The sequence below is a fragment of the Bombina bombina genome, chromosome 2 (genome assembly GCF_027579735.1).
Source record: "Bombina bombina isolate aBomBom1 chromosome 2, aBomBom1.pri, whole genome shotgun sequence".
In the NCBI taxonomy this organism is placed as follows: Eukaryota; Metazoa; Chordata; class Amphibia; order Anura; family Bombinatoridae; genus Bombina; species Bombina bombina.
Window position 1 is genome coordinate 136,270,543 of NC_069500.1, and position 14,977 is coordinate 136,285,519.

Sequence of the window (14,977 nt, forward strand, 5' to 3'; positions counted from 1 at the left end):
CTAGTGCCACCACTCATATCTGTTGTAACAGTAGTGTTTTTTTTTTTTTTTTTTAAATTTGACTGTGAAACATCAGTCTGCTAGTGCAATCTAATTGCTGTTGCCTGCCTGCCAGCGTGTGTGTTAGGTCCACTTGCTAAGTGCCACCACTCATATCTGTTGTAATAGTAGTGTAAATTTTTTAAAAAAAACTTTTTGACTGTGAATCATCAGTCTGCTAGTGTAATCTAATTGCAGTTGATTACCTGTCAGCGTGTGTGCCAGGCCCACTTGCTAAGTGCCACCACTCATATCTGTTGTAACAGTAGTGTAAATTTAAAAAAAAAAACTTTTTTGACTGTGAAACATTAGTCTGCTAGTGTAATCTAATAGCAGTTGCCTGCCTGCCAGCGTGTGTGCCAGGCCCACTTGCCAACTAGTGCCACCACTCATATCTGTTGTAACAGTAGTGTAAATTTTTTTAAAAAAACTTTTTTGACTGTGAAACATCAGTCTGCTAGTGTGTAATCTAATTGCAGTTGCCTGCATGCCAGAGTGTGTGCCAGGCCCACTTGCCAACTAGTGCTACCACTCATATCTGTTGTAACAGTAGTGTAAATTTTAAAAAAAAAAACTTTTTTGACTGTGAAACATCAGTCTGCTAGTGTAATCTAATAGCAGTTGCCTGCCTGCTGGCTTGTGTGCCAGGCCCACTTGCCAACTAGTGCCACCATTCATATCTGTTGTAACAATAGTGTAAATTTTTAAAAATAAAACTTTTTTGACTGTGAAACATCAGTCTGCTAGTGTAATCTAATAGCAGTTGCCTGCCTGCCAGCGTGTGTGCCAGGTCCACTTGCCAACTAGTGCCACCACTCATATCTGTTGTAACAGTAGTGTAAATTTTTTTAAAAAACCTTTTTTGACTGTGAAACATCAGTCTGCTAGTGTAATCTAATAGCAGTGGCCTGCCTGCCAGAGTGTGTGCCAGGCCCACTTACCAACTAGTGCCACCACTCATATCTGTTGTAACAGTTGTGTACATTTTTAAAAACAAACTTTTTTGACTGTGAAACATCAGTCTGCTAGTGTAATCTAATAGCAGTTGCCTGCCTGTCGGCGTGTGTGCCAGGCCCACTTGCCAACTAGTGCCACCACTCCTATCTGTTGTAATAGTAGTGTAAATTTAAAAAAAAAAAACTTTTTTGACTGTGAAACATCAGTCTGCTAGTGTAATCTAACAGCAGTTGCCTGCCTGCCAGCATGTGTGCCAGGCCCACTGGCCAACTAGTGCCACCACTCATATCTTCATATCTGTTGTAACAGTATTGTATATTTTTTTTTTTTTTTTAAATTTGACTGTGAAACATCAGTCTGCTAGTGTAATCTAATTGCTGTTGCCTGCCTGCCAGCGTGTGTGTCAGGTCCACTTGCTAAGTGCCACCACTCATATCTGTTGTAATAGTAGTGTAAATTTTTTTAAAAAAACTTTTTGACTGTGAATCATCAGTCTGCTAGTGTAATCTAATTGCAGTTGCCTACCTGTCAGCGTGTGTGCCAGGCCCACTTGCTAAGTGCCACCACTCATATCTGTTGTAACAGTAATGTAAATTAAAAAAAAAAAACTTTTTTGACTGTGAAACATCAGTCTGCTAGTGTAATCTAATTGCAGTTGCCTGCATGCCAGAGTGTGTGCCAGGCCCACTTGCCAACTAGTGCTACCACTCATATCTGTTGTAACAGTAGTGTAAATTTAAAAAAAAAAAACTTTTTTGACTGTGAAACATCAGTCTGCTAGTGTAATCTAATAGCAGTTGCCTGCCTGCCAGCTTGTGTGCCAGGCCCACTTGCCAACTAGTGCCACCATTCATATCTGTTGTAACAATAGTGTAAATTTTTTAAAAAAAAACTTTTTTGACTGTGAAACATCAGTCTGCTAGTGTAATCTAATAGCAGTTGCCTGCCTGCCAGCGTGTGTGCCAGGTCCACTTGCCAACTAGTGCCACCACTCATATCTGTTGTAACAGTAGTGTACATTTAAAAAAAACAAAACTTTTTTGACTGTGAAACATCAGTCTGCTAGTGTAATCTAATTGCAGTTGCCTGCCTTCCAGCGCGTGTGCCAGGTCCACTGGCTAAGTGCCACCACTCATATCTGTTGTAACAGTAGTGTAAATTTTGTAAAAAAAAATTTTTGACTGTGAAGCAACAGTCTGCTAGTGTAATCTAATTGCAGTTGCCAACTAGTGCCACCACTCATATATGTTGTAACAGTAGTGTAAATTTTTTTTAAAAATATTTTTTGACTGTGAAACATCAGTCTGCTAGTGTAATCTAATTCTAGTTGCCTGCCTGCCAGCGTGTGTGCCAGGCCCACTTGCCAACTAGTGCCACCACTCATATCTGTTGTAACAGTAGTGTAAATTTTTAAAAAAATACTTTTTTGACTGTGAAACTTCAGTCTGCTAGTGTAATCCAATTGCAGTTGCCTGCCTGCTAGCGTGTGTGCCAAGCCCACTTGCCCAGTGCCACCATTCATATCTGGTGTAACAGTAGTGTAAATAATTTTAAAAAAAAACTTTTTTGACTGTGAAACATCAGTCTGCTAGTGTAATCTAATAGCAGTTGCCTGCCTGCCTGCCAGCGTGTGTGCCAGGCCCACTTGCCAACTAGTGCCAACACTCATAATTGTTGTAACAGTAGTGTAAATTTTTTTAAAAAAAAATTTTTGACTGTGAAACATCAGTCTGCTAGTGTAATCTAATTGCAGTTGCCTGCATGCCAGAGTGTGTGCCAGGCCCACTTGCCAACTAGTGCTACCACTCATATCTGTTGTAACAGTAGTGTAAATTTAAAAAAAAAAAACTTTTTTGACTGTGAAACATCAGTCTGCTAGTGGAATCTAATAGCAGTTGCCTGCCTGCCAGCTTGTGTGCCAGGCCCACTTGCCAACTAGTGCCACCATTCATATCTGTTGTAACAATAGTGTAAATTTTTAAAAATAAAACTTTTTTGACTGTGAAACATCAGTCTGCTAGTGTAATCTAATAGCAGTTGCCTGTCTGCCAGCATGTGTGCCAGGTCCACTTGCCAACTTGTGCCACCACTCATATCTGTTGTAACAGTAGTGTACATTTAAAAAAAAAAAAACTTTTTTGACTGTGAAACATCAGTCTGCTAGTGTAATCTAATTGCAGTTGCCTGCCTTCCAGCGTGTGTGCCAGGCCCACTGGCTAAGTGCCACCACTCATATCTGTTGTAACAGTAGTGTAAATTTTGTAAAAAAAATTTTTTTGACTGTGAAGCATCAGTCTGCTAGTGTTATCTAATTGCAGTTGCCAACTAGTGCCACCACTCATATATGTTGTAACAGTAGTGTAAATTTTTTAAAAAAATATTTTTTGACTGTGAAACATCAGTCTGCTAGTGTAATCTAATTCTAGTTGCCTGCCTGCCAGCGTGTGTGCCAGGCCCACTTGCCAACTAGTGCCACCACTCATATCTGTTGTAACAGTAGTGTAAATTTTAAAAAAAATACTTTTTTGACTGTGAAACTTCAGTCTGCTAGTGTAATCCAATTGCAGTTGCCTGCCTGCTAGCGTGTGTGCCAAGCCCACTTGCCCAGTGCCACAATTCATATCTGGTGTAACAGTAGTGTAAATAATTTAAAAAAAAAACTTTTTTGACTGTGAAACTTCAGTCTGCTAGTGTAATCTAATAGCAGTTGCCTGCCTGCCTGCCAGCGTGTGTGCCAGGCCCACTTGCCAACTAGTGCCAACACTCATAATTGTTGTAACAGTAGTGTAAATTTTTAAAAAAAAACTTTTTTGACTGTGAAACATCAGTCTGCTAGTGTAATCTAATTGCAGTTGCCTGCATGCCAGAGTGTGTGCCAGGCACACTTGCCAACTAGTGCTACCACTCATATCTGTTGTAACAGTAGTGTAAATTTAAAAATAAAAACGTTTTTGACTGTGAAACATCAGTCTGCTTGTGTAATCTAATAGCAGTTGCCTGCCTGCCGGTGTGTGTGCCAGGCCCACTTGCCAACTAGTGCCACCACTCATATCTGTTGTAACAGTAGTGTAAATTTTAAAAAAAAACTTTTTTGACTGTGAAACATCAGTCTGCTAGTGTAATCTAATAGCAGTTGCCTGTCTGTCGGCGTGTGTGCCAAACATCAGTCTGCTAGTGTAATCTAATTGCAGTTGCCTGCCTTCCAGCGTGTGTGCCAGGCCCACTGGCTAAGTGCCACCACTCATATCTGTTGTAACAGTAGTGTAAATTTTGTAAAAAAAAATTTTTGACTGCGAAACATCAGTCTGCTAGTGTAATCTAATTGCAGTTGCCTGCCTGCCTGCCAGCGTGTGTGCCAGGCCCACTTACTAAGTGCCACCGCTCATATCTGTTGTAACAGTAGTGTAAATTTTGTAAAAAAAACCTTTTTTGACTGTGAAACATCAGTCTGCTAGTGTAATCTAATTGCAGTTGCCTGCCTGCCAGCGTGTGTACCAGGCCCACTTGCCAACTAGTGCCACCACTCATATCTGTTGTAACAGTAGTGTAAATTTAAAAAAAAAACTTTTTTGACTGTGAAACATCAGTCTGCTAGTGTAATCTAATTGCAGTTGCCTGCCTGCCAGCGTGTGTGCCAGGCCCACTTGCCAATTAGTGCCACCACTCATATCTGTTGTAACAGTAGTGTAAATTTTGTAAAAAAAAACCTTTTGTGACTGTGAAACATCAGTCTGCTAGTGTAATCTAATTGCAGTTGCCTGCCTGCCAGCGTGTGTGCCAGGCCCACTTGCCAACGAGTGCCACCACTCATATCTGTTGTAACAGTAGTGTAAATTTAAAAAAAAAACTTTTTTGACTGTGAAACATCAGTCTGCTAGTATAATCTAATAGCAGTTGCCTGCCTGCCAGTGTGTGTGCCAGGCCCACTTGCCAACTAGTTTACCACTCATATCTGTTGTAACAGTAGTGTAAATTTAAAAAACAAAAAACATTTTTGACTGTGAAACATCAGTCTGCTAGTGTAATCTAATTGCAGTTGCCTGCCTGCCAGCGTGTGTGCCAGGCCCACTTGCCAATTAGTGCCACCACTCATATCTGTTGTAAAAGTAGTGTAAATTTTGTAAAAAAAAACCTTTTTTGACTGTGAAACATCAGTCTGCTAGTGTAATCTAATTGCAGTTGCCTGCCTGCCAGCGTGTGTGCCAGGCCCATTTGCCAACGAGTGCCACCACTCATATCTGTTGTAACAGTAGTGTAAATTTAAAAAAAAAACTTTTTTGACTGTGAAACATCAGTCTGCTAGTATAATCTAATAGCAGTTGCCTGCCTGCCAGTGTGTGTGCCAGGCCCACTTGCCAACGAGTGCCACCACTCATATCTGTTGTAACAGTAGTGTAAATTTAAAAAAAAAAACCTTTTTGACTGTGAAACATCAGTCTGCTAGTGTAATCTAATAGCAGTTGCCTGCCTGCCAGCGTGTTTGCCAGGCCCACTTGCCAACTAGTGCCACCACTCATATCTGTTGTAACAGTAGTGTAAATTTTTTTAAAAAAAAACTTTTTTGACTGTGAAACATCAGTCTGCTAGTGTAATCTAATTGCAGTTGCCTGCCTGCCAGAGTGTGTGCCAGGCCCACTTGCCAACTAGTGCCACCACTCATATCTGTTGTAACAGTTGTGTAAATTTTTAAAAACAAACTTTTTTGACTGTGAAACATCAGTCTGCTAGTGTAATCTAATAGCAGTTGCCTGCCTGCCAGCGTGTGTGCCAGGCCCACTTGCCAACTAGTGCCACCACTCATATTTGTTGTAACAGTAGAGTAAATTTAAAAAAAAAAACTTTTTTGACTGTGAAACATCAGTCTGCTAGTGTAATCTAATAGCAGTTGCCTGTGCCAGGCCCACTTGCCAACTAGTGCCACCACTCATATCTGTTGTAAAAGTAGTGTAAATTTAAAAAAAAATACTTTTTTGACTGTGAAACATCAGTCTGCTAGTGTAATCTAATAGCAGTTGCCTGCGTGTCGGCGTGTGTGCCAGGCCCACTTGCCAACTAGTGCCACCACTCCTATCTGTTGTAATAGTAGTGTAAATTTAAAAAAAAAAAACTGTTTTGACTGTGAAACATCAGTTTGCTAGTGTAATCTAATAGCAGTTGCCTGCCTGCCAGCATGTGTGCCAGTCCCACTGGCCAACTAGTGCCACCAATCATATCTGTTGTAACAGTAGTGTATATTTTTTTTTTTAAATTTGACTGTGAAACATCAGTCTGCTAGTGTAATCTAATTGCAGTTTCCTGCCTGCCAGCGTGTGTGTCAGGTCCACTTGCTAAGTGCCACCACTCATATCTGTTGTAATAGTAGTGTAAATTTTTTTTAAAAAACTTTTTGACTGTGAATCATCAGTCTGCTAGTGTAATCTAATTGCAGTTGCCTACCTGCCAGCGTGTGTGCCAGGCCCACTTGCTAAGTGCCACCACTTATATCTGTTGTAACAGTAGTGTAAATTAAAAAAAAAAACTTTTTTGACTGTGAAACATCAGTCTGCTAGTGTAATCTAATAGCAGTTGCCTGCCTGCCAGCGTGTGTGCCAGGCCCACTTGCCAACTAGTGCCACCACTCATATCTGTTGTAACAGTAGTGTAAATTTTTTTAAAAAAACTTTTTTGACTGTGAAACATCAGTCTGCTAGTGTAATCTAATTGCAGTTGCCTGCATGCCAGAGTGTGTGCCAGGCCCACTTGCCAACTAGTGCTACCACACATATCTGTTGTAACAGTAGTGTAAATTTAAAAAAAAAAAACTTTTTTGACTGTGAAACATCAGTCTGCTAGTGTAATCTAATAGCAGTTGCCTGCCTGCCAGCTTGTGTGCCAGGCCCACTTGCCAACTAGTGCCACCATTCATATCTGTTGTAACAATAGTGTAAATTTTTAAAAATAAAACTTTTTTGACTGTGAAACATCAGTCTGCTAGTGTAATCTAATAGCAGTTGCCTGCCTGCCAGCGTGTGTGCCAGGTCCACTTGCCAACTAGTGCCACCACTCATATCTGTTGTAACAGTAGTGTAAATTTAAAAAAAAAAAACTTTTTTGACTGTGAAACATCAGTCTGCTAGTGTAATCTAATAGCAGTTGCCTGCCTGCAAGCTTGTGTGCCAGGCCCACTTGCCAACTAGTGCCACCATTCATATCTGTTGTAACAGTAGTGTAAATTTTTTTAAAAAAACTTTTTTGACTGTGAAACATCAGTCTGCTAGTGTAATCTAATTCTAGTTGCCTGCCTGCCTGCCAGCGTGTGTGCCAGGCCCACTTGCCAACTAGTGCCACCACTCATATCTGTTGTAACAGTAGTGTAAATTTAAAAAAAAAAACTTTTTTGACTGTGAAACATCAGTCTGCTAGTGTAATCCAATTGCAGTTGCCTGCCTGCTAGCGTGTGTGCCAAGCCCACTTGCCCAGTGCCACCATTCATATCTGGTGTAACAGTAGTGTAAATAATTAAAAAAAAAAAACTTTTTTGACTGTGAAACATCAGTCTGCTAGTGTAATTCTAATTGCATTTGCCTGCCTGCCAGTGCCATTGTGTGTGCCCGGCCCACTTGCCCAGTGCCACCACTCATATCTGGTGAAACAGTAGTGTAAATAATTTAAAAATAAAACTTTTTTGACTGTGAAACATCAGTCTGCTAGTGTAATCTAATTGCAGTTGCCTGCCTGCCAGCGTGTGTGCCAGGCCCACTTGCCAACTAGTGTCACCACTCATATCTGTTGTAACAGTAGTGTAAATTACAAAAAAAACTTTTTTGACTGTGAAACATCAGTCTGCTAGTGTAATCTAATAGCAGTTGTCTGTCTGCCAGCGTGTGTGCCAGGCCCACTTGCCAACTATTGCCACCATTCATATCTGTTGTAACAGTAGTGTAAATTTAAAAAAAAAAAAACTTTTTGGACTGTGAAACATCAGTCTGCTAGTGTAATTTAATAGCAGTTGCCTGCCTGCCTGCCTGCCAGCGTGTGTGCCAGGCCCACTTGCCAACTAGTGCCACCACTCATATCTGTTGTAACAGTAGTATATTTTTTTTTAAAAAAAAAACTTTTTTGACTGTGAAACATCAGTCTGCTAGTGTAATCTAATAGCAGTTGCCTGCCTGCCAGCGTGTGTGCCAGGCCCACTTGCCAACTAGTGCCACCACTCATATCTGTTGTAACAGTAGTGTATATTTTTTGTAAAAAAAAATTTTGACTGTGAAACATCAGTCTGCTAGTGTAATCTAATTGCAGTTGCCTGCCTTCCAGCATGTGTGCCAGGCCCACTTGCTAAGTGCCACCACTCATATCTGTTGTAACAGTAGTGTAAATTTAAAAAAAAAACTATTTTGACTGTGAAACATCAGTCTGCTAGTGTAATCTAATAGCAGTTGCCTGCCTGCCAGCGTGTGTGCCAGGCCCACTTGCCAACTAGTGCCACCACTCATATCTGTTGTAACAGTAGTGTAAATTTTTTAAAAAAAACTTTTTTGACTGTGAAACATCAGTCTGCTAGTGTAATCTAATAGCAGTTGCCTGCCTGCCAGCCTGTGTGCCAGGCCCACTTGCCAACTAGTGCCACCACTCATATCTGTTGTAACAGTAGTGTAAATTTTTAAAAATAAAACTTTTTTGACTGTGAAACATCAGTCTGCTAGTGTAATCTAATAGCAGTTGCCTGCCTGCCAGCTTGTGTGCCAGGCCCACTTGCCAACTAGTGCCACCACTCATATCTGTTGTAACAGTAGTGTAAATTTAAAAAAAAAACTTTTTTGACTGTGAAACATCAGTCTGCTAGTGTAATCTAATAGCAGTTGCCTGCCTGCCAGCGTGTGTGCCAGGCCCACTTGCCAACTAGTGCCACCACTCCTATCTGTTGTAACAGTAGTGTAAATTTAAAAAAAAAACTTTTTTGACTGTGAAACATGTCTGCTAGTGTAATCTAATAGCAGTTGCCTGCCTGCCAGCGTGTGTGCCAGGCCCACTTGTCAACTAGTTCCACTACTCATATCTGTTGTAACAGTAGTGTAAATTTTAAAAAAAAAAAGTTTTTTGACTGTGAAACATCAGTCTGCTAGTGTAATCTTATAGCAGTTGCCTGCCTGCCAGCATGTGTGCCAGGCCCACTTGCTTAGTGTCACCACTCATATCTGTTGTAACAGTAGTGTAAATTTTGTAAAAAAAAAAAAATTTTGACTGTGAAACCTCAGTCTGCTAGTGTAATCTAATTGCAGTTGCCTGCCTGCCAGCGTGTGTACCAGGTCCACTTGCCAACTAGTGCCACCACTCATATCTGTTGTAACAGTAGTGTAAATTTAAAAAAAAAATATTTTTTGACTGTGAAACATCAGTCTGCTAGTGCAGTGATTTTTAACCTTTTTTTTGCCGTGGCACACTTTTTTACATTAAAAAATCCTGTGGCACACCACCATCCCGAAATTTAAAAAAAAAATCACACATTGTAGCCTAATACAGCATATATATATACACATACACACAAACACACACATACTGTATGTATTGTGCTGTTATGCCATGCCTCCTACAAACTACCCCTGCACTGGGAGTAAAAAACAAGCAATGTTTAAAAAATATGTCACACTGTTGTCAGTCTGCCATGGCACACCTGATGATCTCTCATGGCACACTAGTGTGCCACGGCACATTGGTTGAAAAACACTGTGCTAGTGTAATCTAATTCTAGTTGCCTGCCTGCCAGCGTGTGTGCCAGGCCCACTTGCCAACTAGTGCCACCACTCATAGCTGTTGTAACAGTAGTGTAAATTTAAAAAACAACAACTTTTTTGACTGTGAAACATCAGTCTGCTAGTGTAATTCAAATTGCATTTGCCTGCCTGCTAGTGCCATTGTGTGTGCCCAGCCCACTTGCCCAGTGCCACCACTCATATCTTTTGTAACAGTAGTGTAAATATTTTAAAAATAAAACTTCTTTGATTGTTGTAACAGTAGTGTAAATTACAAAAAAAAAACTTTTTTGACTGTGAAACATCAGGCTGCTAGTGTAATCTAATAGCAGTTGCCTGCCTGCCAGCGTGTGTGCCAGGCCCACTTGCCAACTAGTGCCACCACTCATATCTGTTGTAACAGTAGTGTAAATTAAAAAAAAAAAACTTTTTTGACTGTGAAACATCAGTCTGCTAGTGTAATCTAATAGCAGTTGCCTGCCTGCCAGCGTGTGTGCCAGGCCCACTTGCCAACTAGTGCCACCACTCATATCTGTTGTAACAGTAGTGTATATTTTAAAAAAAAAAAAATTTGACTGTGAAACATCAGTCTGCTAGTGTAATCTTATAGCAGTTGCCTGCCTGACAGCGTGTGTGCCAGGCCCACTTGCCAACTAGTGCCACCACTCATATCTGTTGTAACAGTAGTGTAAATTTTAAAAAAAAACTTTTTTGACTGTGAAACATCAGTCTGCTAGTGTAATCTAATTGCAGTTGCCTGCCTGCCAGCATGTGTGCCAGGCCCACTTGCTTAGTGTCACCACTCATATCTGTTGTAACAGTAGTGTAAATTTTGTAAAAAAAAAAATTTTTGACTGTGAAACCTCAGTCTGCTAGTGTAATCTAATTGCAGTTGCCTGCCTGCCAGCGTGTGTACCAGGCCCACTTGCCAACTAGTGCCACCGCTCATATCTGTTGTAATAGTAGTGTACATTTAAAAAAAAAATCTTTTTTGACTGTGAAACATCAGTCTGCTAGTGTAATCTAATAGCAGTTGCCTGCCTGCCAGCTTGTGTGCCAGGCCCACTTGCCAACTAGTGCCACCACTCATATCTGTTGTAACAGTAGTGTATATTTAAGAAAAAAAAAAAATTTGACTGTGAAACATCAGTCTGCTAGTGTAATCTTATAGCAGTTGCCTGCCTGACAGCGTGTGTGCCAGGCCCACTTGCCAACTAGTGCCACCACTCATATCTGTTGTAACAGTAGTGTAAATTTAAAAAAAAAAAATTTTTGACTGTGAAACATCAGTCTGCTAGTGTAATCTAATTGCAGTTGCCTGCCTGCCAGCATGTGTGCCAGGCCCACTTGCTTAGTGTCACCACTCATATCTGTTGTAACAGTAGTGTAAATTTTGTAAAAAAAAAAATTTTTGACTGTGAAACCTCAGTCTGCTAGTGTAATCTAATTGCAGTTGCCTGCCTGCCAGCGTGTGTACCAGGCCCACTTGCCAACTAGTGCCACCACTCATATCTGTTGTAACAGTAGTGTACATTTAAAAAAAAAATCTTTTTTGACTGTGAAACATCAGTCTGCTAGTGCAGTGATTTTTAACCTTTTTTTTGCTGTGGCACACTTTTTTACATTAAAAAATCCTGTGGCACACCACCATCCCAAAATTTTAAAAAAAATCACACATTGTAGCCTAATACAGCATATATATATACACATACACACAAACACACACATACTGTATGTATTGTGCTGTTATGCCATGCCTCCTACAAACTACCCCTGCACTGGGAGTAAAAAACAAGCAATGTTTAAAAAATATGTCACACTGTTGTCAGTCTGCCATGGCACACCTGAGGATCTCTCATGGCACACTAGTGTGCCACGGCACATTGGTTGAAAAACACTGTGCTAGTGTAATCTAATTCTAGTTGCCTGCCTGCCAGCATGTGTGCCAGGCCCACTTGCCAACTAGTGCCACCACTCATAGCTGTTGTAACAGTAGTGTAAATTTAAAAAACAACAACTTTTTTGACTGTGAAACATCAGTCTGCTAGTGTAATCTAATTGCAGTTGCCTGCCTGGTAGCTTGTGTGCCAGGCCCACTTGCCCAGTGCCACCACTCATATCTGGTGTAACAGTAGTGTAAATAATTTAAAAAAAAATAAACTTTTTTGACTGTGAAACATCAGTCTGCTAGTGTAATTCAAATTGCATTTGCCTGCCTGCTAGTGCCATTGTGTGTGCCCAGCCCACTTGCCCAGTGCCACCACTCATATCTTTTGTAACAGTAGTGTAAATATTTTAAAAATAAAACTTCTTTGATTGTTGTAACAGTAGTGTAAATTACAAAAAAAAAACTTTTTTGACTGTGAAACATCAGGCTGCTAGTGTAATCTAATAGCAGTTGCCTGCCTGCCAGCGTGTGTGCCAGGCCCACTTGCCAACTAGTGCCACCACTCATATCTGTTGTAACAGTAGTGTATATTTTTAAAAAAAAAAAATTTGACTGTGAAACATCAGTCTGCTAGTGTAATCTTATAGCAGTTGCCTGCCTGACAGCGTGTGTGCCAGGCCCACTTGCCAACTAGTGCCACCACTCATATCTGTTGTAACAGTAGTGTAAATTTTAAAAAAAAACTTTTTTGACTGTGAAACATCAGTCTGCTAGTGTAATCTAATTGCAGTTGCCTGCCTGCCAGCATGTGTGCCAGGCCCACTTGCTTAGTGTCACCACTCATATCTGTTGTAACAGTAGTGTAAATTTTGTAAAAAAAAAAATTTTTGACTGTGAAACCTCAGTCTGCTAGTGTAATCTAATTGCAGTTGCCTGCCTGCCAGCGTGTGTACCAGGCCCACTTGCCAACTAGTGCCACCACTCATATCTGTTGTAATAGTAGTGTACATTTAAAAAAAAAATCTTTTTTGACTGTGAAACATCAGTCTGCTAGTGTAATCTAATAGCAGTTGCCTGCCTGCCAGCGTGTGTGCCAGGCCCACTTGCCAACTAGTGCCACCACTCATATCTGTTGTAACAGTAGTGTATATTTTAAAAAAAAAAAATTTGACTGTGAAACATCAGTCTGCTAGTGTAATCTTATAGCAGTTGCCTGCCTGACAGCGTGTGTGCCAGGCCCACTTGCCAACTAGTGCCACCACTCATATCTGTTGTAACAGTAGTGTAAATTTAAAAAAAAAACTTTTTTGACTGTGAAACATCAGTCTGCTAGTGTAATCTAATTGCAGTTGCCTGCCTGCCAGCATGTGTGCCAGGCCCACTTGCTTAGTGTCACCACTCATATCTGTTGTAACAGTAGTGTAAATTTTGTAAAAAAAAAAATTTTTGACTGTGAAACCTCAGTCTGCTAGTGTAATCTAATTGCAGTTGCCTGCCTGCCAGCGTGTGTACCAGGCCCACTTGCCAACTAGTGCCACCACTCATATCTGTTGTAACAGTAGTGTACATTTAAAAAAAAAAAACTTTTTTGACTGTGAAACATCAGTCTGCTAGTGCAGTGATTTTTAACCTTTTTTTTGCTGTGGCACACTTTTTTACATTAAAAAATCCTGTGGCACACCACCATCCCAAAATTTAAAAAAAAATCACACATTGTAGCCTAATACAGCATATATATATACACATACACACAAACACACACATACTGTATGTATTGTGCTGTTATGCCATGCCTCCTACAAACTACCCCTGCACTGGGAGTAAAAAACAAGCAAAGTTTAAAAAATATGTCACACTGTTGTCAGTCTGCCGTGGCACACCTGAGGATCTCTCATGGCACACTAGTGTGCCACGGCACATTGGTTGAAAAACACTGTGCTAGTGTAATCTAATTCTAGTTGCCTGCCTGCCAGCGTGTGTGCCAGGCCCACTTGCCAACTAGTGCCACCACTCATATCTGTTGTAACAGTAGTGTAAATTTAAAAAACAACAACTTTTTTGACTGTGAAACATCAGTCTGCTAGTGTAATCTAATTGCAGTTGCCTGCCTGCTAGCTTGTGTGCCAGGCCCACTTGCCCAGTGCCACCACTCATATCTGGTGTAACAGTAGTGTAAATAATTAAAAAAAAAATAAACTTTTTTGACTGTGAAACATCAGTCTGCTAGTGTAATTCAAATTGCATTTGCCTGCCTGCTAGTGCCATTGTGTGTGCCCAGCCCACTTGCCCAGTGCCACCACTCATATCTTTTGTAACAGTAGTGTAAATATTTTAAAAATAAAACTTCTTTGATTGTTGTAACAGTAGTGTAAATTACAAAAAAAAAAACTTTTTTGACTGTGAAACATCAGGCTGCTAGTGTAATCTAATAGCAGTTGCCTGCCTGCCAGCGTGTGTGCCAGGCCCACTTGCCAACTAGTGCCACCACTCATATCTGTTGTAACAGTAGTGTAAATTAAAAAAAAAAAACTTTTTTGACTGTGAAACATCAGTCTGCTAGTGTAATCTAATAGCAGTTGCCTGCCTGCCAGCGTGTGTGCCAGGCCCACTTGCCAACTAGTGCCACCACTCATATCTGTTGTAACAGTAGTGTATATTTTTTTTTAAAAAAAAATTTGACTGTGAAACATCAGTCTGCTAGTGTAATCTAATTGCAGTTGCCTGCCTGCCAGCGTGTGTGCCAGGCCCACTTGCCAACGAGTGCCACCACTCATATCTGTTGTAACAGTAGTGTAAATTTAAAAAAAAAAAAAATTTTGACTGTGAAACATCATTCTGCTAGTGTAATCTAATAGCAGTTGCCTGCCTGCTTGCCAGCGTGTGTGCCAGGCCCACTTGCCAACTAGTGCCACCACTCATATCTGTTGTAACAGTAGTGTAAATTTTTGAAAAAAACTTTTTTGACTGTGAAACATCAGTCTGCTAGTGTAATCTAATTGCAGTTGCCTGCCTGCCAGCGTGTGTGCCAGGCCCACTTGCCAACTAGTGCTACCACTTATATCTGTTGTAACAGTAGTATAAATTTAAAAAAGAAAACTTTTTTGACTGTGAAACATCAGTCTGCTAGTGTAATCTAATAGCAGTTGCCTGCCTGCCAGCGTGTGTGCCAGGCCCACTTGCCAACTAGTGCCACCACTCATATCTGTTGTAACAGTAGTGTAAATTTTTAAAAATAAAACTTTTTTGACTGTGAAACATCAGTCAGCTAGTATAATCTAATAGCAGTTGCCTGCCTGCCAGCGTGTGTGCCAGGCCCACTTGCCAACTAGTGCCACCACTCCTATCTGTTGTAACAGTAGTG